The 25,153-nt window shown below is 43.4% G+C and overlaps 1 protein-coding gene across 3 annotated transcripts in view; it reads right to left on the reverse strand.

Annotated features, from left to right (window-relative positions):
• palld (palladin, cytoskeletal associated protein) overlaps positions 1–25,153 on the reverse strand; it is a 343,659-nt gene that overhangs the window by 313,753 nt on the left and 4,753 nt on the right. The window contains exon 1 of one of the 3 annotated variants that reach the window (XM_059974110.1): positions 17,444–17,461. The exons of the other annotated variants lie outside the window; for them this stretch is intronic. The gene's annotated coding sequence lies outside the window, so the exon portion shown is untranslated. Of the gene's footprint in view, positions 1–17,443; positions 17,462–25,153 lie in introns of those variants that run through there. 3 annotated transcript variants of the gene reach the window in all.

A 25,153-nucleotide genomic window follows, 5' to 3' on the forward strand; every position in this document is an offset into this window, starting at 1 on the left:
CACCAAATACATGCCCCAATATCTTTTAAACATCTGTAAACAAATCCCCCTCCCCATATCCGTACACCCTCACCTGACCCCCAACTCTCTTCTCTGTCCCCAAAGCCAGACCTCCAAATCTAAAACAAACAAGAACCAGCTTCTTCGCTTCTGCCATCAGTTTTCTGAATGGACAACAACCTCACTACCTCATTACTTTTTGCTCTCTTTTTAAACTACTTATTTAATTTAATATTTCTGTATATAAACTTCTTATTGGAACTTACATTTTTCCTATTAAGTATTGCACTGTGCCGCTGTCGCAGATCAACAAATTTCATGACACAAGTTTGAGTTACAACCTTGACAGAGAGGGCACCTTGGTGCTGTCTTGACAAATCAGTGAATGACATGAAGTTACACCATTCGGTCCATTGAATCCATTCTAGCTCAGCAATCCCATCAGTCTTTCTTACTGCTTGCCAGTTCTTCTGCCTTGGTGGATTCCTTGGTGTGTGGATTAGACTTGTTTTTAAGAGGACTCTGTTGTTCATTTTATGATGCGATTCTGGTTTCTGATTACTCCTTTTTTATTGCTGTCTTGTGTGATTTCAATCGGTCCAGCGACATGCAGTCAACGAACGACACGGTGTTAAACTGAACATTCCTACAGGGTTTCAAGGGCAGTGGCGGGAATTGAACCCTAATCGCTGATTGCTGTTGCTCTAAAGCATTATGCTATCCGTGCCATCCAGATTTAGCAGAGTGGAGACAGAAAAGGTTGCAGCAGCTGGAATCTGCAGCGGCAAGTAATCTGAGGGAGCATGTTGAAGGGGTTGAGCAGCATTGGTGTGGTTGTATGGGGTGGGAGAGGGTGGACAGGACCTGATACAGCGCCGTGACCTGAAATGTCGGTCTCTCCTGCCACAGATTAGCAGAGTTATTGCTCCATGGTGATTGCTTCTTTGAAACAACCACAAGACATTTTGCTTTGATCACAGATATACGGTCTCCTCACCGCTGAGTCAGTGTCTCTCTACAAAATGCCTTAGGCATTTTATTCTGGCATAGGAACCATGTAAAGACAACTTGTAGGCGATACACTCACAGAGGTGTTCCCACAGATCAATTGTTCTTGAGTTCAGCAGATCTCATTGAAACTTACAAAACACTCGACAGGAACATCGTGGCTCGGTATGGCAACCACTCTCCCATGACTGCAAGAAACTGCAGAGAATTGTGGATGCAGCACAGCGCATCATGGAAACCAGCCTCCCCTCATAGATTCTTGCCAGCATAATCAAAGACCCCACTTTGGACATTCTCTCCAACACCACCACCCCCCCGCCCCAACAATTGGGTAGAAGATGGAAAAGCTTCGATCCTGCTGGAAGACTATGGAATGCTCATCTAATATGCTAAAATAGACTCCTGACCTCACAATTTACCGCAGTCTGATTTGTCTTAATGTCTATCTGCACTGTGCTTTCTCTGTAACACCATTCTGCACCAGTATTGATTTTTCCCTTGCTTTAACTTGATGTCTTGATGTGGTTTGGTAAATTGGCTCATTATTGGTACATGTACCGAAATAGTGAAAACCTCGCCTTGTGTACAGTTCCTACAGATCAGATCATTACACAGCGCGTCAAGATAGAACCAGGTAAACAACAGAATGAAGAACAACGTACAGACCGTGGGGTGTAATGCCATGACAAAGTAGATGGACGGTGAGGTCAGGAGTCATGATGTGATGGAAGGATCTTTATGGGTGGTGTGAAAAGCCAAAGCTTTCAGTGTAACTCTGTACAAGGACAACTAACAAACTAATTTACCTACACTGAGTGGCCACTTTATTAGGTACACTTAACTCAATGCATAAAAATATGCCGACCTGGTCAAGAGGTTCAGTTGTTGTTCAGACCAAACATCAGAATGTGGAAGAAATGTGATCCAAGTGACTTTGACCTTGGAATGTTGTTGGTGCCAGATGGGGTAGTTTGAGTATCTCGGAAACAGCTGATCTCCTGGGATTTCCACACACAACAATCTCTAGAATTTACAGAGAAAGGTGCAAAATACAAAAAAATCGTACAGTGAGCAGCAGTTCTGTGGGCAAAAATGCCTTGTTAATGAGAGGGATCAGAGAAGAATGGCCAGACTGGTTCAAACTGACAGGAAGGTGACAGTAGCTCAGGTAACCACATGTTACAATGGTGGTGTGTGGAAGAGCATCTCTGAATACACAATATGCTGAACCTTGAAGTGGATGGGCTACAGCAGCAGAAGACCACAAACATGCACTTGGTGGCAAATTAATAGGAACAGGAGGTACCTAATAAAGTAGCCACTAATGTATGTGGCAATTTAAAACAAAGTACTAGAGGAACTCAGCAAGTCAGGCAGCATCTGTGGAGGGAAAAGGAATTGTTGATGTTTCAGATCGAGACCCTGCATCACCTTGAACAACTTCCAGATTCCAGCATCGGTAGTCTCTGGGGTCTGCAAAACTCTGACAGGTTGGATGCAGGGAGAATGTTTCCCCTCCTTTGGGAGTCTAGTTAGACAGTGCAAAGCAATTGCATCACCATCTGGTATGGAGGGGCCACTGTACATGATCAGAAAAATCTGCAGAAAGCTGTAAACTCAGCCAGCTCCATCATGGGCACTCACCTCCCCTGCATCAAAGGCACTTTCAAAATGCAATGTCTAGAAAAGGTGATATCCATCATGACCCCCATCACCCAGGACCTGCCCTCTTCTCACTCCTGTCATCAAAGAAGAGGTCCAAGAGCCTGAAGACACACAAAACATCTCAGGAATAGATTTTTCCCCTCTGCCATCAGATTTCTGAATGAACCATGAATCCATGAACACCATCTCACTATTGTGTTCTCTTCTGTTGGACTACTTATTTAATTTTGTACATATACTTACTGTAATTTGTAGCTTTTTATTATTATGTATTGCAATGTACTGCTGTTGTGAAACAACAAATTTCATGACATGCGCCAGTGATATTAACCCTGACTCTGACCAAGATGAGGAGAAATTTCTTTGCTTGGAGGTAGTGAATCTTTGGAACTTGCTTGGTCTGCTTTAAATTACTATATTGGTAAATTAGTTTATAATTGCAACATGTACGTGGTTATAGTGAAAAACTTTGTTTCACATGCATTCATTTTCCCCCATGGCTTAGTCATTAAGTTCCTTCAAAACAAGGGGCCAGTAGAGAGAATCAAAGGATATTGGAATGGGGAAAGAAAGTGCTGCTGGGTAGAAGAGACACTGCCTCACAGGGTTCAGACCTGACCTGGGGTGCTGTCTGTATGGAGTTTGCAAGTTCTTTCTGTGACTATGTCCATTTCCTCCCACATCTCTAAAACGTGCAGTTTCATTGGCTGAGGTGAGTTGTCCCTAATATGTGGGTAACTGGATGGAATCTGGCATGGGGGAGGGTTTATGAGAAATCTCTTATCTTTTTAACCTCTTTAACGTGTGGATGAGTGACAGAATCTGCAATGCGGGATGAGTTATAAGAATGTGAGAAAAAGGGAATTGACAGAGGATTTGAAAAACAGGCGGTGGATTTGGAGATAGTGTGGAATAGACCCTTCCTTCTTTCCGACTTTCTGGGCCGCGCTGCACAGCAAACCACCTATTTAATCCAAGCCTGATTGTGGGACAATTCACAAAAAACAATTAATCTGCTAACTGGTACATCTTTGGACTGTGGCAAAAAATCAGAGCTCCTGGAGAAAACCACACACCCATGGGAAGAAAAGTACAAACTTGCTCACAGAGGACACCGGACTCCAACAATCTGAGCTGTAATAACATCACACTAACCATTATGCAACTGTGGTACCCACTGAGTGTCAGCATGGACTCAGTGGGCTGAAGGGCCTCTTCCTGTGTTGTATCTCTCTATGACGCTAAGATCAGCTGTAATCATGCTATGTGACAGAGGAGGCTTGAATGGCCCAAACCTGTTATTTCTTAAATACATCATTGTGGTTTTTAGCTTGAAATCCTGTGTTTGTGTGGGTTTCTTCCAGGTGCTCAGGTTTCCTCCCACATTCCAAAGATGCAAGGGGCAGTAACTTTTGAGCTTGTTACATTGGCATTGGAAGCATGGCAACACTTGCGGGCAGCCCCCAGCACATCCTCAGGCTGGGTGGGACGTTGATGCAAACAACATGTCAAAGTCAATACATCAAAGTAAGTATACACTCAATTGCCACATTACGTATTAGGATATGTAATAAAGTAGCCAACAAATGTCTTTTGGTATGTTTGTGCTCTGCTGTTGTGGCCCATCCACTGCAAGGGTTCGACATGTTTTATGTTCAGAGATGCTTTTCTGCACACCACTGTTGTAACGCCTGGTTATTCAATTTACTGTCGCCTTCCTATCAGTTTGAACTCATCTGGCCATTCCCCTCTGACCTCTCGTATCAACAAGGCATTTTCACCCTCAGAACTGCTGCTCACTGGATGTATTTTGGTTTTCACACAATTCTCTGTACACTCTAGAGTTTGTGCATGAAAATACCAGGAGATCAGGAATTTCTGAGATACTTAAACTACTTGTCTAGCACCAACGATTATTTAACGGTCAAAGTCACTTAGATCACATTTCTTCCCCATTCTGATGTTCGGTCTGAACAACTGAACCTCTTGACCATGTCTGCATGCTTTTATGCATTGAGATGCTGCCACATGATTGACAGATTAGATATTTGCATTAACATGCAGGTGTACAAGTATACAGTACTTAACAAAAGTGGCCACTCAGTGTGTGTATATTATTATACTCACCATATTCTAATCAGATTTATTTTCTTACAGGCACTTAAAGGAAACTAAAGAAATACAATAGAATTTATGAAAAACTGTAAGACTGACCAAAGTACACAAGAAGACAAATTGTACAAATGAAAAATAAGTAAATAAAATTGAGAACATGAGATGAAGAATCATTGAAAGTGAGTCCACAGGTTGTGGCAACAATTCAGTGCTGGGGTGAGTGAAGTTATCCCCTCTGGTTCAGAGGCCTGATTCTTGAGGTGTGAGAACTGTTCCTGAATGTGGTGGTATGGGACCTAAACCTTCTGTACCTCTTGCCCAATGGTAGTAGTGAGAAGGGAGCATGTCATGGATGGTGGGGTCCTTGATAATATTGCACTGAAGATTTTGATGTTTTGGTGTACATGTGACAATCTACAACCTTTAATCTTTGATCTTTAATCCTTGAAGATTTTTCCTGTCCTACACCCTGTCTGCCAGGGTCCACAAAGGACTGCTGTCCAGAAGGTTTGGTGTTGTGTTTTCCAGGTGAGTCGTCATTTATTTTTAAAATTTTAACTTATTTTGCAAAACAGCCCAGCAACTTCACAACTCTGATTAACCCTAACCTAATCACAGGATGATTTACAATGACCAATTAACCTGCCCGGTACATCTTTGGACTGTGGGAGGAAACCAGAGAACTTTGGAAAAGCCACGCATTGCATGGGGTGCGTGTACAGAACGGCAGGAGAACTGACCTTCCAACATTGGAAAGTCTTGAACTGTTTGCAGGATTTGTCTGGTTTGCAGATAGAATTTATTTAGTGTTCATTACTGACAATGGCCAATTCATTTACCTGCCAACATTTTACCAGGAAAAGAATTATGGAGAGTCAGAGAGCGCTGCAACATGGACAGAAGCCTTCAGTCCAATGAGACTTCATCGACCACCCCCTTACACTAACCATAAGACCTTAAGGCACAGAAGCAGAATTAGGCCCATTGAGTCTGCGCCACCATTTCATCACGGCTGATACATTTCCCTCTCACATTTCTCCTGCCTTCTCCCCATGCCCTTACTAATCACGAATCTATCAACCTCTGCCTTAAATGCACCGAGTGACCTGCTTCCACAGCTGCCTGTGGCAACAAATTCCACAGATTCATCTCCCTCTGGCCAAGGAAATTCCTCTTCATCTCTGTTCTAAAAGGACAACCCTCAATTTTGAAGCTGTGTCCTTGTGTCCTAGACTCCCCTACCATAAGAAACATCCTCTCCACATCTACTCTATTGAGGCCTTTCAACATTCAATAGGTTTCAATTGAAATACCCCCCATTATCCTTCTAGATTCCAGTGAGTAGTTAGGCCAGAGCCTTCAATTGCTCCTCATATGTTAACCCTTGCATTCCCAGAATGATTCTTGTGAACATCCTCTGAACCCTCTTTAATGTAAAGTACATACTTTCTTAAATAAGGGGCCTGTTCACAACACTCCAAGTGAGACCTCACCAGTGCCTTATACAGCCTCAGCAATACATCCTTGCTTTTATATTCTAGTCCCTTTGAAATGAATGCTAACTAACCTTTGCCTTCCTCACCACCGATTCAAGTTAACCTTTAGGGAATCCTGCGCAAGGACTCACAAATCCTTCTGCATCTCAGACTTTTCTTCCCACTTAGAAAATAATCTCTGCCTTTATTCTTTCTATCAAAGTGCATGGCCATACACTTCCCGATACTCTACTCCATCTGCCACTTCTTTGCCCATTTTTCTAATCTGTCTAAGTCCCTCTGCTAATATATTTAACCCTATGCCAGTCCTTATTGCTTTTACTCTTTCTACATTCCCATCAGCTCCCCCCGGATTCTACCACTCACCTACACACTGGAGGCAATTTACGGCCACCACTGACTCTCACAGGAGGAAAAAAAAACCCGGGGAAAAAAAAAAATCTCTATGCTTTAGAGGGAGAACATGCAAACTCCACAAAGACAACAGCGGAGGTCAGGACTGAACCCAAGTCTCTAGCGAGAGATGTAGTGGCAGATAATACTTGCCTACTTAACCTAATCACAGGACAATTTACAATGACCATTTCAGTCCATAGCTTCCTTTACTGCCATAATGAGACCACACTCGGGTGGGAGGAGCAACACCTTATATTCCGTTGGGTAGCTTCCAACCTGATGTCATGAACATCGATTTCTCAAAATTCTGGTAGTTGCCTCCCCCTTCATCATTCCCCATTCCCATTTCCCTCTCCTTACCTGCCCATGGCCTCCCTCTGGTGCTCCCCCCCCCCACTTCCCTTTCATCCATGGCCTTCTGTCCTTTCCTATCAGATTCCTCCTTCTCCAACCCTTTAACTCTTTCACTAATCAACTTCCCAGCTCTGTACTTCACCCCTCCCCCTCCTGATTTCACCTATCACCTCCTACCTTGCATTTCCTCCTGCCCGCCTTCCACTTTCTTACTCCAACTTCTCATCTCTTTTTTCCAGTCCTGATGAAGGGTCTCGGCCTGTATTCTTTTCCATATATGCTGCCTGGCCTGCTGAGCTCCTCCAGAATTCCTCCAGAATTCATTTTCTCTTGTTTGGTGATTAACCTGCTAACATGTATATCTTTGGACTGTGGGAGACAACCAGAGCACCCAGTGGAAACCTGCAAGGATAATGTATGAACTCCTTACAAATGGCACTGGAGATGAACTCCAGACTCTGATGCTCCCAGCTGTAATAGCGTCACGCTAACCACTACACTAACATGGTGCCCTTTAGTAATCAAAATAATTGCAAAAGCACAATAAATACTATGCATGTCACAACCAATTAAGTCAAGTCATTGGGACCATAATGTCCAGTGTCAAACTAGCTAACAGTCTTGCCGTCCCCACCACTAACAGCTTCTACGAGGCACTGCCTCAAGAAGGGGGCATCTATCATAGAACCTAAAGCAGTACAGTCCCCTCTCCCTTCCCCCTTTTCCCAAACATGATTCCCCTCCCGTTGCCCCCTTCCCCTTGCCCACTCTCAGTTCACAATAGGGACCCATATCAGAATCAGGTTGATCATCACTCACATATGTAGTGAAATTTGCTTTCTCTTGTGGCGGCAGTACAATACATAAAATTACTACAGTACTTTGCAAAAGTCTTAGGCATCCTAGCTCTATCTCTATGGTGTGTGTGTGTGAGAGAGAGTGTACATGAGCCTAAGACCTTTGCACAGAACTGTACATTCCATTACATAGAAGTTTTAGAAGTACAACATGAGAACATGCACTTTCACCCACAATATTTCACTGAACTAATTAAACTGGTAATTAAATACCAAACTAAACTAATCCCCTCTGTCTAAGCAATGCTCATATCCCTCTCTTCCCTGCACATCCATGTGCCAGTTGTGATGACTAAAACTGAGCCACACAGAGGCTGAAATTGTTAAGTATAAAAGTCTTTTGACACAGCAAACATCCAGGAGAGAGAGTCCAAGAGTATCTCAGTCACCTGACACAATGCTTTATACTTCATCAACACAATGATAACAGTACACTATTATTTTGGGCCCCTCATCTAAGAAAAAATGTGCTGGCATTGGAAGGGGTCCAGAGGAGATTCACAAGAATGATTCTGCAAATGAAAGGGTTAATGTATGAGGAGCATTTGATGGCACTGAGCCTGTACTCTCAGGAATTTAGAAGAATGACAGTGGAAATCATTGAAAACTATCAAACCGTATGGTTTGTTGCCTCCTGGGTGCCAGGGTCCGGGATGTCTCTGACCGGGCACGTGACATCCTGGTATGAGAGGGAAAGCAACCAGAAGTCATGATACATGTTGGTACCGATGACACAGGCAGGAAGAGGGATGAGGTCATGAAGTGTGAGTTTCAGGTACGAGGCAGAAGGCTGAAGAACAGGACCTCAAGGGTGGCGTTCTCAGGATTGCTACCAGTACTACGTGATAGTGATGGTAAGAATTGGAGGAGATGGCAGTTGAATGTGTGGCTGAGGAGTTGGTGCAGGGGGTAGGGTTTTAGATTTTTGGATCACTGGGATCTCTTCTGGGGAAGGTGGGACCTGTACAGATTGGATGGGTTGCATCTGAACTCGAGGGGGAGCAAAATCCTTGCTGGTAGGTTTGCTAGCATGGTTTGGGAGGGTTTAAACTAACTTGCAAGGGGGATGGGACCCGGAGCGATAGAGCAGTGAAAGAAGTGCATGGAGTAAAGCCAGATCTAACATATAGAGAGGCTTTGAGGAAAGAAGCAGAATAAAGGGTATAAAGGTAGTAAGGTAGAAGGGCTAAAGTGTGTGTACTTCAATGCAAGAAGCATCAGGAACAAAGGTGATAAACTGAGAGCTTGGATACACACATGGAATTATGATGTAGTGGCCGTTACGAAGACTTGGCTGGCACCAAGGCAGGAATGGATTCTCAATATTCCTAGATTTCAGTGCTTTAAAAGGGATGGGGGGGGGGGAAAGGGAGGAGGGGCGGTATTACTGGTCAGGGTTACTATTACAGCTACAGAAAGCGTGAGTAATGTAGCAGGATCATCTTTTGAGTCAGTATGGGTGTAAGTCAAGGAACAGGAAGGGAGCAATTACACTACTAGGGGTATTCTATAGGACCCCTGGTAGCAACAGAGATACTGAGGAGCAGATTGGGAGGCAGATTTTGGAAAGGAGAAAAAATAACAGGGTTGTTATCATGGGTGACTTTAACTTCCCTAATATTGATTGGCACTTGATTAGTTCCAAGGCTTTAGATGGGGCAGAGTTTAAATGTGTCCAAGATGGATTCCTGTCACAGTATGTTGACAGGCCGACTAGGGGGAATGCCATACTAGATCTAGTATTAGGTAACAAACCGGGTCAGGTCACAGATCTGTCAGTGGGTGAGCATCTGGGGGACAGTGACTACCGCTCCCTGACCTTTAGCATTATCATGGAAAATGTCCAGAGAGGACAGGAAAATTTTTAATTGGGGAAGGGCAAATTATGAGGCTATAAGTCTAGAATTTGCAGGTGTGAATTGGGATGATGTTTCTGCAGGGAAATGTACTATGGACATGTAGTCAATGTTTAAGGAACTCTGCAGGATGTTAGGGATAAATTTGTCCCGGTGAGGAAGATAAAGAATGGTAGGGTGAAGGAACCATGGGTGACAAGTGAGGTGGAAAATCTAGTCAGGTGGAAGAAGGCAACATACATGAGGTTTAGGAAGCAAGGATCAGATGGGTCTATTGAGGAATATAGGGTAGCAAGAAAGGAGCTTAAGAAGGGCTGAGAAGAGCAAGAAGGGGGCATGAGAAGGCCTTGGCGAGTAGGGTAAAGGAAAACCCAAGACATTCTTCAATTACGTGAAGAACAAAAGGATGACAGGAGTGAAGGTAGGACTGATTAGAGATAAAAGTGGGAAGATGTGCCTGGAGGCTGTGGAAGTGAGCGAGGTCCTCAATGAATACTTCTCTTCGGTATTCACCAATGAGAGGGAACTTGATGACAGTGAGGACAATATGAGTGAGGTTGATATTAAGGGAGAGGAGGTGTTGCAGTTGTTAAAATACATTAGGATGGATAAGTCCCCGGGGCCTGACGGAATATTCCCCAGGCTGCTCCATGAGGCAAGGGAAGAGATTGCTGAGCCTCTGGCTAGGATCTTTATGTCCTCGGGAATGGTACCGGAGGATTGGAGGGAGGAGAATGTTGTCCCCTTGTTTAAAAAAAAGGTAGTAGGGATAGTCCGGGTAATTATAGACCAGTGAGCCTTACGTCTGTGGTGGGAAAGCTGTTGAAAAAGATTCTTAGATGGGATCTATGGGCATTTAGAGAATCATGGTCTGATCAGGGACAGTCAGTATGGCTTTGTGAAGGGAAGATCGTGTCTAACAAGCCTGATAAAGTTCTTTGAGGAGGTGACCAGGCATATAGATGAGGGTAGTGCAGTAGAAGTGATCTACATGGATTTTAGTAAGGCATTTGACACAAGGTACCACATGGCAGGCTTATTCAGAAAGTCAGAAGGCATGGGATCCAGGGAAGTTTGGCCAGGTGGATTCAGAATTGGCTTGCCTGCAGAAGGCAGAGGGTAGTGGTGGAGGGAGTACATTCAGATTGGAGGGTTGTGACTAGTGGCGTCCCACAAGGATCTGTTCTGGGACCTCTACTTTTCGTGATTTTTATTAACAACCTGGATGTGGGGGTAGAAGGGTGGGTTGGCAAGTTTGCAGATGACACAAAGGTTGGTGGTGTTGTAGATAGTGTAGAGTATTGTCGAAGATTGCAGAGAGACATTGATAGGATGCAGAAGTGGGCTGAGCAGTGGCAGATGGAGTTCAACCTGGAGAAGTGTGAGGTGGTGCACTTTGGAAGGACAAACTCCAAGGCAGAGTACAAAGTAAATGGCAGGATACTTGGTAGTGTGGAGGAGCAGAGGGATCTGGGGCTACTTGTCCACAGATCCCTGAAAGTTACCTCACAGGTAGATAGGGTAGTTAAGAAAGCTTCTGTGGTGTTAGCTTTCATAAGTCGAGGGATAGAGTTTAAGAGATGTGATGTAATGATGCAGCTCTATAAAACTCTAGTTAGGCCACACTTGGAGTACTGTGTCCAGTTCTGGTTGCCTCACTATAGAAGCATTGGGAAGGGTACAGAGGAGATTTACCATGATGCTGCCTGGTTTAGAGAGCATGGAGTATGATCAGAGATTAAGGGAGCTAGGGCTTTACCCTTTGGAGAGGAGGAGGATGAGAGGAGACATGATAAAGGTGTACAAGATATTAAGAGGAATAGATAGTGAACAGCCAGTGCCTCTTCCCCAGGGCACCACTGCTCAGTACAAGAGGACATGGCTTTAAGGTAAGGGGAGGGAAGTTCAAGGGGGATATTAGAGGAACTTTTTTCACTCAGAGTGGTTGGTGCGTGGAATGCACTGCCTGAGTCAGTGGTGGAGGCAGATACACTAATGAAGTTTAAGAGACTACTAGACAGGTATATGGAGGAATTTAAGGTGGAGGGTTATATGGAAGACAGGGTTTGAGAGTCAGCACAACACTGTGGGCCGAAGGGCCTGTAATGTGCTGTACTATTCTATGTTCTACAAATATTGAGAAGCCTGGATAGAGTGGATGTGGAGAGGTTGATCGGTTCTTGATTAGTCAGGGCGTCAAAGGATACAGAGAGAAGGCAAGAGAATGGGGTTGAGACGGATAATAAATCAGCCATGATGGAATGGTGAAGAAGACTCAATGGGCCAAATAGCCTAATTTTGCTCCTATCTCTTATGGTCCTATGATTAACTACAGTTTTAATTCTTATAATTACCTACTTTAACACTTTGAGTATTGTCAGGTAAATTTACACAATTGCATATTTACAATGGCAGCAAATCTCAACTATCAGAATCTGTTTGACTGGTGTTTGTTCCAAAAACCAGATAGCTGAAGTATTCGTTCATTATGTGCTATGTTGTATGACATGGGTAATCCTGGTCTTTTCCATGACAACGACTTCTTGGCAAATTTTTTCTACAGAAGAGGTTTTCCAATGCCTTCTTCCCTGCAGTGTCTTTACAAGATGGGTGACCCCAGCCATTATCAATACTCTTCAGAGATTGTCTGCCTGGCGACAGTGGTCGCATCACAAGGATTTGTGATAGCTGCTCATACAACCATCCACCACCTGCTCCCATCCACCACGTGACCCTGATCAGGAGGCTAAGTAGGTGCTTCACCTTGCCCAGGGGTGACCTGCAGGCTAGTGGAGGGAAGGAGCGCCTTACATCTCCAATGGTAGAGACGTATCTCCACACCCCCACCCAAATTACACCCCTTTGTTGCAGCATGGAAACAGTTGCATGAATATATAACTACGCAGAAGGTGAAGTGGCAAAACAGGTCTTGGTCCTGAAGTGTGCATTAAGTGACAGAGGTACACCTTTGACAATGAGGTAAGAGCAGGAACATTCATCAATTGTCTTCCCCTCTGTAGCTTCAATGGGGCTGAAGCAGAATAATCGGTCTCACAAACTATTGTCAGGAAGTTGAATTCTGTACAGGTTTTATTTCCTGATGATCAGTTCTCCTTTTAGTTCATCCATAATTATGCTGTCCATAATTTCATAATACCAGGAAGATCCCCAACAGTGCTCATCTAGAAGCCTTTTAAACGCCTCTCATATTTGCCTCTACTAACAGTCCTGGCATTTTGTTCTGAATCCAGCTGCCTGTAATGCTGCTGCAAGCATGTTTTTCACCGTGCTTGTGCACAACAATGAAATCAAACCCCTGCGGATACAGAGGGCCGACTGTACCTGCTCTACCAGCATCCTGGTAAGATGTTTCATAATTCACAATAAACATGCACTTTATCGATCACCTGCCCTGCACTTACAATTTATTCTGATTGCTATTGTATTTACCTTGTTCTATCTCAATGCTCTGTGTAATGATCTGATCTGTATGAACAGCATATTAGACAAGCTTCTCACTGGATCGCAGTACATGTGACAGTAATAAACCAATTCCAATAACACTAAATACGCAATTAAAGCTTTTTCAATGGAACAGTAGAGAGAGAGGCAGAGGTTACTACAGTGTGAGGACGCAGAGTACACAGGTGATGTGCACTCCACCTGACCTCTGGTGATAAGTTGTCATTTAAGGAAAGACAAATATTGTCTCTGAGAAGTTGCCGCAGATTTAGCCACCTGAGTCTCATAGCTCTGAGGATCTATGAAGAACAAAGACAGAGGGAGTGAACGATTAGGGAACAGGTGTATTGGCTAAAACGTCCTCATTGTGCTGTGATTACCCAATACAATAGAAAGTAGCTACAGAGACCTGACAGTTCAATTGCATCAAGAATTCCTTCATCTTTACATTTTTTACAATAGTTATAAAGTGGCTTGAAAGACAGGACTGTGTGGTCAGGCGATCTGTCTTCAGTAGGCATCCATTTAATCACTAAGGGATTAAGGTTCCTACTGGTGTTCGCCATGCATTTCCTCCAACCAGGTCTCCACATCAAATAGATTGTTGGTGGTTTCAGAATACTCAAAGAATGAAAAAGGTGCTGTAGAATTAGAGAGTGAGGGATCATTGGGAACGTAGGGAAAATCAACTGGGATTATAAAATCAGAGTTATAGCACACTATAGAACAGAAGCAGGCCCTTTGGACCATCTAGTTTGTGCTGAACCTTTATACTGCCTAGTCCCATCAACCTGCAATCAATACTCCTGCCATTCAGGTACCTGTCCAAATTTCTCTTGAGAGTTGAAACCAAACCTACATCCACCACTTGCACAGGCAGCTCATTCCACACTCTCACCACGCCATGAGTAAAGTTGTTCTGCCTCAGATTCCTCTTTAAATAATTCACCTTTCACCCTTAACCTACAACCTCTAGTTCTAGTGTTACCCAACCTCAGTGGAAAAAGTCTACTTTCATTTTCCCTGTCTATACCCCAAATAATGTATATTTCTATCAAATCTCTCCTAATTTTCCTATGCTTCAGGGTAAAAAGTCCTAACCTATTCAACTTTTCTGTAATTCAGGTCCTCAAGTCCCAGTAACATCCTTGTAAATTTTCTCTGTACTCTCCTAATCTTATTGACATCTTTCTTGTAGGTAGGTGGCTAGAACTATACAAAATACTCCAAATTTGGCCTCACCAACTTCTTATACAATTTCAACACAGCATCACAACTTCTGCACTCCAAACTTTGATTTATGAATGCCAATCTGTCAAAAGTTCTCTTTACAACCTGATCTATCATGGAATTATGGTTCTGTATTCCCAGAACTCTTTGTTCTTAATGTAAGTGATAGCTTGATAGATGCTATGGACTTGATGAACGATGGGTCTGTTTATGTGCTGTGTGCCTTTACAAGAAACGGAGGTTCTTCCTTCACACAAAAATCCACCGTTTTTTCCTAGTTTTTTTCTTTCAAAATTTCATATGGCAATGAATGATGCCAGTCAACTCATTGGGTCTACCAGCACTCTTAATGCAAACCTATCAATCCCATTGCCCCTCCCTTCTTTTCTCATGCTCTCTTCTCGCTGCTGCCATCAGGAAGGTGATAAGGGAGCCTCAGAATCCACACCACCAGGTTTGGAAACAGTTATTACCCTTCAACTATCAGGCTCTTGAACCAGAGGGGATAACTTCACTCAGCTTCACTTGCACATCACTGAACTGTTCCCACAACTATAGACTCACTTTCAAGGATTGTTCATCTCATGTTCTCAATATTTATTGCTTATTTATTTATTATTATTATTATGATATATTTTTGCAATTGCACAGGTGTTGTCTTTTGTACACTGGTTGCCTGCTCTTTTGGGTGCAGTCTTTCAGTGATTCTATTATAGTTATTGTATTTACTGAGTATGCCCGCAAGAAAATAAATCTCAGGCTTGTTTATGGTGACACGTGTACTTTGATAATAAACTTACTTTGAAGCTCTGAGTCCCTGGTTCCCTCACATGCTCACCAGCTGCCCCAATTCTGCCACCTACCCACATCTGAAGCAACCTGCAGTTGTCTAGGAAATAGCATAAGAGAGCAGATGCTGGAATGTGGAGAAAAAAAGCTGCTCAAGGAACTTACTGGGTCCGGCAACATCTGTGGAAGCAAAGGGACGCTTTAGGTCCTGATGCAAGGACTCAGCCAGAAATACCAACTGTCCCTCTGCCTTGCTGGTAGTCAAGTAACTTCCCAGCATGCATCTTGGGTGTGGGAGGAAACCAAGGCACCAGGAGGTCACAGGATCAAAGTGTGAACTCCACCCTGGAGATCAGGATTGAACCCTAGTCACTGGAACTGTGAGGCAGTGGGTTGAAAGCCTGTGAGTCTGGAGTTTAAGTCCTAAAGTTTAAAAATCAGTCCAGGTGTTGATACTAAAGGTCAAAGACTAAAGTCAGCAAGTCCTGAAGTTACACAAGGAAGAAAATTGATCATTCTATTTATTTATTGACATGCAGGGCAGAGTAGGCCCTTCTGGCCCTTTGAGCTGTGCTGCTCAGTAAACCCCTTTTTAATCCTAGTCTAGTCACGGGACAATTTACAATGACCAACAAACCAGTACATTTTTGGACTGTGGGAGGAAATCAGAACACCTGGAGGAAACCCAAGCAGTCATGGAGAGAATGTACAAACTCCTTATAGGCAGTGGCAGGAATTGAACCCATGTTGCCTGTACTGTAAAACATTGTGCTGACCCCTAGGCTTCCCATGTAGGGCAGAAGAGATTTAGTTTAAATAGTCATCCTTTTTGACTAACACAAAGGGATTTTAAGACGACTGGAAGGAAGTATAGGGAGGATGACAGAAACAAAAGAAAATCTGCAGACGCTGGAAATCCAAGCAACACACACAAAATGCAGGAGGAACTCAGCAGGCCAGGCAGCATCTATGGAAAAGAGTACAGTCAACATTTTGGGCTGAGATCCTTTGGCAGGACTGTAGAAAAAAAGTTAAGTAGATTTTAAAAGTGGGGGAGGGGAAAGAGAAACATAAGAAACCTGGAGGGGGAGGGATGAAGTAAAGAGCTGGGAAGTTGATTGATGAAGCAGATACAGGGCTGGAGAAGGGGGAGTTTGATAGAAAAGGACAGAAGGCCATGGAAGAAAGAAAAAGGGGGGAGGAACACCAGAGGGAGGCGATGAGTGGGCGAGGAGATGAGGTGAGAGAGGGAAAGGGGAATGGTGAAGGTGATGGGGGGTGGTGCATTACCAGAAGTTCGAGAAATTGATGTTCATGCCATCATGTTGGAGGTTACCCAAAAGGAATATAAGGTGGTGCTCCTGCAACCTAAGCATAGCCTCATCACAACAGTAGAGGAGGCCTTGGATAGACATATCGGAATGGGAGGTGGAATTAAAATGGGTGGCCACTGGGAGATTCTGCTTTTCTGGCAGACAGAGCGTAGGTGCTCCTGGTGTGGCCTCCTGCCTATTGGTGAGAGCTGCTGTAGGTTGGAAGACCACTTCGCAGTGCACCTATGCAGACTCCAGATCTTCTGCAGATACTGGAAATCCAGAGCAACACACAGAAAGTGCCAGAAGGTCTCAGCAGGCCAGGCAGCACTTGCGAAGAGGTAAAAACAGTTGATGTTTCAGGCCGAGACCCTTCATCAGGACTGGAAAAAAAGAAGGAAGAAGAAGCCAGAATAAGAAGGTCAGGCGAGGGGAGGAGGAGGACAAGCTAGGAGGTGATAGGATGAAGAGTTAGAAAGCAGCAGAAATTACAATGGAGGAGCAGCGAGAGAGATGACAGAATAAAAAGGTGGGGTGAGAGGATTGAGGATAAGCTAGAAGGTGGCTGGTGGGGAGGGAGGAAAGGGCTTGCTTGTTTTGTTCTGCTGAATACTGAGGTCATGCTATGTTGCTGCCGGAATGTGTCACAACACTTGCAGGCTGCCTTATACTTACGTTGCATTGGTTGCTAACAACACATTTCCCCAGAGTATTTCAATGCTTGCAAGTAAATGAATCTTAAGGTAACAAATAATAACAACCAATAAATTTGCTTTGAACTTTGAAATTTTTATAAACAAATATGAATCTGAAAATTAAATTTTGCTGGCAAGCAGAGTGAAAGAAATAGTTTGGTAAATCCCTTCAGTAAATAAAGAGGGAAAATAAACAAAAAGATGAACCTTCTGTTGAAGAATAAATTGCAGGAAGCTCAAAATTGTCCTCTGAAAACAGATTTACTGATAGGCACAGGATGAATCCTCAATGTCTCCACATCAAATCTCAGCTACTGAAAGTGACTGGAGTAGAAATGAAATTTCACTAATCAGCATTTTAATAAACCACTAACGAGCTTCCGTGACTGCTGGGCACAGCTCAGTGCTCATGGCACCAATGATTTTGAATCGTTTGCTTCAAACACATGACTATTACATGATTGTGTGTGGGTGGGTGGGGAACAAAGGGACGGACTGCATTACTCTGAAGAAAGCTTCTGTTTTTATAGCTCTGTCCACAAAACTTTTCATAGCCAATGTATTCATTCAAATGTTCCCGCAACCAGTGGACTCACTTTCAAGGACTCTTCATGTCATGTTCTCAAAATTTATTCCTTATTATTCTTCCTTTTGTATTTGCACACTTTGTCGTCTTTTGCACTCTAGCTGAACACCCTAGTTGATCGGTCTTTCACTGATCTGTTATAGTTATTATTCGATAAATATGTTGAGGATGCCCACAAGAAAATGTGGGGTTATATATGGCAGTGGTCCCCAACCACTGGGCCGCGAGGGAACTATATGATTTGGCGATATGAAACGATATGAGTCAGCTGCACCTTTCCTCATTCCCTGTCATGCTCACTATTGAATTTGAACGCACTCAGGTCATTACCCACGCGAGGTCATCAGTTGCCTAAACGCAGAGATACCCTCGCACCAGGGATCACTGGTTGGCCTTAGGTAACCGGCTGCCTTGCGTGGCTGGCGAGAAGTGCCGTTGCTACTGGCCTGGAGCGCGGACAGATGGGCACCGTTTCTGAAACCGTTTAGCACACCGAATGTTTGTGGGGAACCCGGTGCTAAAATATTTGCAGATGACCTAATTCGGGCTCAGGGTTTCATAAGTAGCAGAGCAGCTACCTCGCTGCAATCTACTAGAAGTCATCCCTCGAGCCAAACTTTTGTTGGCGGCTGTCTCTGGACTGCGGCCCCAGTACGGGGACCTCCAGCCCTTACCTTGTCCTCTCACTGTGTTGCAATAATCCTATATGTTCATACGAGGAAAATATGTGCTGTGTGTTTAATATCCAAACGTTACTTAAAATATTATGATGCTATTGACTTATAAGTGAGTTATAATTGACTTATCACTATGTTCATGCGAGGAAAATATGCACTGTGTGTTTAATATTAAATTCATTAAATAAACCCTTTTAGAAACAAAATTGAGTGTATTAGCCATTTACAAATGACTTATAGTTGATTTATTACCTATATTCTGGTTGTGATTAACACCCACGCCCACCCCACCCCTGTTGGCCGGTCTGCAAGAATATTGTCAATATTAAATGGTCCGCGGTGCAAAAAAGGTTGGTAACCCCTGGTATATGGTGACATATATGTACTTCAATAATAAAATTTACTTTGTACTTAGTAGGTACTTTTTCAGAGACAGTTATGATATGGAAACAGTTCTTTACCTATCAAGCCTGTGCCAACTTATTTACACTAATCCTACATCAATCTGTTTTTACTTCCTCACTTTTTCCACTACTTCTCCATGATTAAGAGCAGTTTACAGCAGCCAACTAACCCGCAGGACTCGGAGAAATGAGTTAAGTTCACCCAGTCACAGGGAGAATGTGCGAAAACTTCACACAGAGATCTGAGGGAACACCTCTACCACTGTGCTATTAATTTGTTTCTGTCATGTAAGAAAAAAGCAGGGATTTTTTTTGCACGTCAAAGCTCTGTAAAGGAAGTGACTTTTGTACTGTACATGTGACAATATCAATTTGTATTCAATTGGAACTTTGAACTTTGGGAAGCCTTGAAAAGCAAAGATGCTTCACAGAAGGGTAAACAGGCGACACGTGTCACAGACACACAGAAATAGATATAAGACAGATGGCTGGAAGTTCGACCAGAGGGAAAGGCTTCGAGGAGTAACTTAAAAAGGAATGAGGTGAACAGGTTCAGGGCGGATATCCAGGGCTATAGTCCAGACAGCTGAGGCTGTGGAGGGATTCTAAGATGGGGGAGAGAATTTTACATTACAGGGTTGTCACCTTGCGGTGGACACTTCAAAGCATTGGACAGGTTGAGTTGATTCTCCAAGATTGCCAAATTGTTCCCTGACTACCAGTGACGGAGTTTGGAATAGCACTGGATCCCCTCCAAAGCCATTATGGAGTCCTAATACAGACCATTTGACACATCCAGTCCAGGTCAATAATCAAGCTACATTTCTTAAACTAACTCCACTCCATAAGACAGGAAGACACAGGAGCAGAATAAAGCCATTTGGCCTATCAAATCTGATTTGTTATTTGATCATTTATTTTCTCTCTCGACCTCTTTCTCCTGTCCCCCCGTAACCTTTGACACTCTGAGTAATCAAGAACCTATCAACCTCTGCTTAAAAATACTCGATGACTTGGCCATCACAGCTGTCTGCGGCAATAAATTCCACAGATTCACTACCCTCTATCTAAAGAAATTCCTCCTCATCTCTGTTCTAAAAGGAAATCCTTGTATTTTGAGGCTGTGCACTCCAGTCCTAGGCTTTCCCACTGTAGGAAACATTCACTCCACATTCACTCTAACTAGGCCTTTCAATATTTAGTAGGCTCAAATGAGGCTCCCCTCATTCTCTTAAAACCCAATGAGCAGAGGACAAGAGCCATCATGTATTAACCCTTTCATTCTTGGGATCATTCTGGTGAAACTTCTCTGGACCTTCACCACATCCTTTTGTTAGATATGAGGACTATAAATGCTGACGATACTCCGTGTAGTCTGACCAAGGCCTCATAAATCTCAACTCCAGTTCCTTTTTATTCCCATCTCTCCCTTCCACTACTCACCTACACTCTAGGAGCAATAAGCAGACATCAGGCAAACTACCAGCCTGCACACCTTTGGGATGTGGGCGGAAACCGGAGCGCCCACTGAGGTCACAGGGAGAACCGGTAAACTTCAGTGAACCTGGATCCCTGTCACTATGAGGTAATGATTCTAACTGCACCACTATGCCGGCAATATCCAACTCCCTGTAAGTCTGATAAAATCCATAGTTACGGTGTGTCAGCTGCTTGAGCTCCTTTGGCTTTTAGTTAACCAACGTCAGTGGTAGTGTGATTACCATTGAAGAAAACTAGCATTTGTTAAGGAACTGGTTCTCCTGGCTTCATAAGCTAACAGAGGCACTCGGGTAAGAGGAACCACTTGTGTCCCCAGTAACCATTCTGAAGAGTAGCCACTCCTATTCCCAGCCCAGGTTAATGAGTGACTTTTCCAATAATGAAATATTTACTCACTGATTCTGAGTTCTTGCTGACATTCAGCAGTTTAATTAATAGGGATCACTGTTCAGACCAGTTTACAGAGCGATATACGCCCTTTCTTATTGGAAGTGCAAGCCAACAACCCATCTTAAGTACTCATATAATTCTGGACCAGTTTCACATCCCTGAAATCTAGTTGCTTGGTTTTCCCACTGGTGTGGACAGCCAGAGATTTTTCTCCCAGGGCAGGAATGGCTTAGAGGAGGGGGCATAATCTTAAGGTGATGGGATGAAAATATAAGAGGGAATGTCTGAGGATTTTTACACAGAGTAGAGGCTGTGTGGAACAGCCTGTTCGGGGTGGTGGTAGAGGCAGATACATTAGGGACATTTAAGAGACTCTTAGATAGTCACATGGATGAAAGAAAAATGGAGGGTTAAGTTCAAAGTGCATATATGTTACCATCTATGACCCTGAGATTCATTTTCTTGTGGGCATACACAAATAATCCACAGAATAATAACCATAACAGAATCAATGAAAGATCGTACCAACTTGGGTGTTTAACCAGAGTGCAAAAGACAACAAACTGTACAAACACAAATAGAAAGAAATAATAATAATAAATAAATAAGCAATAAATATCAAGAACTTGAGATGACAAGTCCTTAAAAGTGAGTCCATAGGTTGTGGAACATTTCAATGTTGGGGCAATTGAAGTTGAGAGAAGTTATCCCCTCTGGTTCTGTAGCCTGATGGCTGAGGGGTAATAACTGTTCCTGAACAGGTGTCAGTCCTGAGGATCCTGTACCATCTTCCTGATAGCAGCAGTGAGAAAAGAGCATGACCTGGCTGGTGGGGGAATAATGGATGCTGCTTTCCTACGACAATGCTTCATATAGATGTGCTCAGTGTGAGGAGGGCTTTACTCATGATGGACTGGGCCATCCGTGTCCACTACTTTTTGTGGGAGAGAAGGGTTAGATTGAACTTAGACCAGGTTAATGTGTCAGCATGACATCGTGGGATGAAGGGCCTGTGTGTTCTAAGTTCTACGTTGTAGTTACATGAACAGGAAAGGTTTAGAGCAGGGGTTTCCAACCTGGGGTCCATGGCTTAAAAAAAGTTGGGAACCCCTAGGAACTTTCAAAGGATATGGGAAAAACACAGGCAAATGGGATTAGCTCAGGTGGGCATCTTGGTCAGCGCGGACAATTCAGGTCAAAGGACCTGTTTCTATGCCATATAATACAGTGGGCTAAATGGCCTGTTCTGTGTTGTACTGTACTGTTCCACTGTGTGTCCTATGAAAATCATAGTTGAAGTTTCAAATTGCATTCCCAAACAGTGATTGGGAATAAGGTTTGAGGCAAGAATAAGCAGAGATTAGTCTTCACACACGGGGGAATTTGAAAGAATGTGAAACACACTAGATAGCATGCATCCTCATTACTGTCTGGTTTGGTGCAGCATTCTCTCACACTACACAAAGACTACAGCAAACTCTCAGTTCAGCAGAGAAGGTCACTGGTGGCAGTTTACCATCACTGTGTCCAGGAAAGAGAAATGGGCAGAAAAATATCATTATGGACACCCCCACCCTGCAAACTGCCTTTTCTGAAAGCTCCCTGTTAAGCACTATAGGGCTATTAAAACAAAAACTTAACAACACCTTAAAAGTTTCTTCCCCCCAGACAATTAATCTGATCAACCATTCTTGTTAGACCCCACTCCCAACCCCTCTATCTATAACCCCTGTCTCTGCATGCTCTGTAAAAGTTTTAAAACACTTTTTGTAATGCATTGTAAATTGTAAATAATATCCTGGTATATATCCAATAAGACCATTAGATATAGGAGCAGAATTAGGCTATTTGGGCATCAAGTCAACTCGGCCATTTCACCACGGCTGATCCATTTTTCCTCTCAGCCCACAATCTCCTGCCTTCTCCCCTTATCCCTTCATGCCCTCACGAATTGAGAATCTATAGATCTCTATCTTAAATATACGTAAAGACTTGGCCTCCACAGCCACCTGTGGCAACAAATTTCACAGATTCACCACTCTCTGGCTAAAGAAATTCTTCCTCATTTCTGTTCTAAAAGGATGCCCCTCGATTCTGAGGCTGTGTCCTCTGGTCCTAGATTCTCCCACTATAGGAAACTTATATACGTATGTATGTATATTTTGTTCCACAGTCAGACTTTGACATCTAATTTTATTTTTTATATAATTCTTTATTCTTAATAATTGTTGAATGGTGGTGCTTTTTGTTACATGTTGTACCCTGATCAACACACCACAGCAAATTCCTAACACATATGGTGTTATATGGTGAATAAAGTTGATCTTTGATCCTTAACATTAGTGTTACTAAAATCATCCAGTGCAATTTAACTATTTTGCACAGTTGCATTTTCTGGAAAGCTAATGGTGAGATGGTCCCGTTTAAGGTTACAAGGTCCAATCTTCATTTGGCCCGTGGTGGGCCTTCGATAAGAAATCGGAAAGTGATACCATTCTCTCTACATCCCAGAATCTCACAGTGCCTCATTCCTCTATTCATGCTTTCCATAAATGGCGCATTGGCTTCCACATTAATTACTCCCCGTGGCACAGCATTCCATATTCCAACTGTCCTCCGTGCGGACAGGAATGCCTCCGAAGCTCCCTGCTAATTCACTTAGCGGCTATTTTAAGTTTATGACCTCACGCAGTTTCATTATCCACAGCCAGGGGATAAGAGTAGTCCCTCTTTGTAAAACCCACCATGCTTTCCTGCAACTTCTCCACTAGGGGAGACATTCTCAAACGCAAAGGACCATTTAGAATATTTAAGGTTACTGCCTGCTCCTCAAAGCCATCGGTAAATAGCTTCAGACAGGAGAATGCTGCACTGGGATAAGGCAGTCTCATCCAAAGGACATCTCCCTTTCTTAACTGCCCGCACTGCCTGCAGTACCCTGTGATCCTTGCTCACACTGTATCTATGGGAGGCCTCCCTGAGCTCCTTTGATGTTAAGGGGTCAGATTCTTGTAAAAGATTTGAGTTAGTACATAGTATCTTCGGTAATCCCAGGACACTCCAATCTTAAAACAACACCTGGACCTTCAGCACCAACGCAAGGCATTGTAAGCTTAAAACAAAACCATGGAGTTCATAGAGTCATAGAGCACTACAGCACAGAAACAGACCCTTTGGCCCATCTAGTCTATGCCTACTGGGTATTCAACCTAGTTCCGTCTATCTGCCCCGGACCATGACTCTCCATACCCCTCCCATCCAAACTTCTCTTAAATGGTCTAATTGAACTTGTATCTACCACTTCTTCCACACACCAAAATCCCTGTAAGTGAAGGAGTTCCCCCTCATGTTCCCTTCAAACATTTCACCTTTAACCCATGACCACTAGTTGGAGTCCCACCCCACCTCAGTGGAAAAAAGCCTGCCTGCATTTACCCTATCCATACCCATCATACTTCTTTATATCTCTATCAAATCTCCCCTCAGTCTCCTATGCTCTATGGCAGTGGTTCCCCTGGGAGTGGTGGGAGTTTCTAAGGGGACAATAAAGATAAAAGATGTGGTGGGGGGGTGTGATAGCAAGGGGTGCAGCTCAGGTATAACAGACTTAATTTAAGAAATGAATTACTTATTATAAGCATTTGATCATCAGTGCCTCCATCACCCTCCCATCCATGTACTTGTCCAAATGTTGAAATGGAATCCCACCACTTTCACTGGCAGCTCGTTCAACACTCTCACCACTGTCTGAGTGAAGAAGTTCCCCCTCATGTTCCCCTTAAGTATTTCACCTTTCACCCTTAACCCATGACCTCCAGTTCTAGTCTCACCCAACCTCAGTGGAAAAACAGCCTGTTTGCATTTACCCTATGTGTATCCCTCACAATTCTGTATTCCTCTATTAAATCTCACCCATTCTCCTATGCACTAGGGAATAAAGTCCTAACCTATTCAACCTTTCCCTATAACTCAGATCCTCAAGTCCCAGCAACATCCTTGTAAATTTTCTCTGCACTCTTTCAAGCTTATTGCTCTCTCTCCTTAGGTGGGTGAATGGTCCTAGGAATGAAAGGGTTAAAAAATGAGGAGCATTTGATGGTTCTGGGCCTGTACTCACTAGAGTTTAGGAAAATGAGGGTGGATTTCATTGAAACCTATCAAATATTGAAAGGCTTAGATACAGTGGATGTGGAGAGGATGTTTCCAATAGTGGGGGAATCGAGGAACAGAGGGCACATCTTCAGAACTGAAAGACATCCACTCTGAGCAGAGATGAGGAAGAACTTCTTCAACCAGAGAGTGGTGAATCTGTGGAATTCATTGCCACAGACAACTGTGGAAGCCAAGTCATTGGCTATAT

This window comes from Hypanus sabinus, chromosome 7 (assembly GCF_030144855.1).
Source record: "Hypanus sabinus isolate sHypSab1 chromosome 7, sHypSab1.hap1, whole genome shotgun sequence".
NCBI classification, from domain to species: domain Eukaryota; kingdom Metazoa; phylum Chordata; class Chondrichthyes; order Myliobatiformes; family Dasyatidae; genus Hypanus; species Hypanus sabinus.